Source organism: Temnothorax nylanderi, unplaced genomic scaffold, assembly GCF_030848795.1.
Source record: "Temnothorax nylanderi isolate EJ_2023f unplaced genomic scaffold, tnyl_v1.0 TNYL_tig0414_pilon, whole genome shotgun sequence".
NCBI lineage: Eukaryota > Metazoa > Arthropoda > Insecta > Hymenoptera > Formicidae > Temnothorax > Temnothorax nylanderi.
The window spans coordinates 94,488-96,358 of NW_027249476.1; the positions used below are offsets into that span (position 1 = coordinate 94,488).

Consider the following 1,871-nt stretch of genomic DNA (forward strand, 5'->3'; position numbering starts at 1 on the left):
AAGTTTTCAACGGATATCATCCTAGACTTAGGTTCACTTATGAAATTGAAACGAATGCGTCACTCAACTTCCTGGATACGACTGTAATTAGGAATGGCAACTTATTAATAACCAATTGGTATCGAAAACCGACGTTCTCTGGACGTTACATAAATTTTCATTCTAACCATCCTTTAAAATACAAATTGAACACTATTACTAGCTTGGTTGATCGCGCGGTTTTATTTTCTAATGAAAAATTCCACGATGGCAATATTAAGATAATTAAAGAAATTTTGAGCAACAACAGTTTTCCTAAACCAATCGTTAATAAACACATTGCCAAACGTCTAAACACTCTCAAAACACGTAACAACACACTTAATACTCCCACTGACAATAACACAACTTTTGATTTTAAAAACTGCATACCTTTACCCTATATAAAAACGTTGAGTGATAGCATTTGCCGTACTTTAAATGAACTCCACATCACTACCTTATACACGGTTCCTAAAAAACTTGAGTGCTTAATAAGACGGGGCAAAGACAGAATTAACGACCTAAAACAAACTGACATAGTGTACAAAATTAACTGCAGGGATTGTAGGGCCACATATATAGGGCAGACTAAAAGGCATCTGTGTACGCGTCTCAGGGAACACCAGAGCGATATTAGAAAACACGCTAGCAATCTTTCTGTAGTGAGTGAACACCGAATATCCTATGGGCATGATTTTGACTGGGGAAAACCTGAAATATTACATAAGGAAGGACAGACCAGAAAGAGAGAAATAGCGGAGATGTTTTTTATTAAAAAATTTGACGACACCATCAATTTGCAAAAGGACACGGAGAATCTTAACGTTCTCTACGAACATATCATAAAAGAAATATAGCTGGTCTCTCCTCTCCGCTGCTTCCCTCTCTATGTTCTTGCCTTTTATTGTTTACGGCACCAGTCTGTTTATAATTGTCAGGTTCATCAGTCTAAATTGTACCACCGCACTGCTATGTCATGTTACAAACATTTCACGAAATATACCGTTTAACAAATTTGTTATTACTTAGATTCCGACGCACAAATATGTAAGTTTCTGTTTCGTATAATATTGATATAATTTTCACTTAATTGCAAATTAATTTTGTGTCGTTTAGCTTTTAGATTCGGTGTAGTTAGGGCATTATGCTTGACTAATCGACATTTGTGAGTTTTGTATACACGCTTGAAAAGGACCGGATCCTCGGTCGAAACGTAGCGTTTTTCGATTAATAAATTTGGCCAGTTGGGTCGATTACAACATCTTTAGTAATTTTTAATTATCTACTGGCGACTCAAACTTCTTGTTCTGTTAAATATGTCTATTATTAATAATTTTTATTTTATAATAATTGTACAATTATTTAATATAATTATATTGAATAAAAAATATATTGTGCAATTTTAAATATTATAATTTAATTAATAATAAATAAATATAATAAAATTTGAATAAAAATAAATATAAAGGATTCTTTGCAATTGCCTGATAAGCCATTGCCTGATAAAGGAATTTTTTTCGATTAAGGATATTGAAACATAAATGAAGTCGTTTGAAGAAAAACGACTCCCGGGCGAAGCTCGGGTAACCAGCTAGTTTGTACATAAGTACAAATATTGCTATAATTATCAACACACCACGTGCAACAGGGAGATGTGTCCATTCATCCACGTGACAAGTGTCGAGCAGGCCAGATACGAAGCTACAGGGAAAGCTACTGAATACCTGAAGCAAGAGGTTGGCCGGACCCTCCAGAATACAAATATTTGTAAAGACTTCAAGAATGACAATTGCAATAGGGAAAATTGTAATTTGCGACATGTAAATTTAAATAGGTCGTTAGAGTGTCCA

General features: G+C 34.3%; 1 long non-coding RNA gene across 1 annotated transcript; it reads left to right on the forward strand.

Annotated features, from left to right (window-relative positions):
- Positions 1 to 243: 243 nt before the first annotated feature.
- LOC139782447 (uncharacterized) lies at positions 244 to 1,284 on the forward strand. The gene is made up of 2 exons (XR_011720884.1): positions 244 to 1,068; positions 1,138 to 1,284. It is a non-coding gene; the product is annotated as an uncharacterized lncRNA (long non-coding RNA).
- Positions 1,285 to 1,871: the final 587 nt, after the last annotated feature.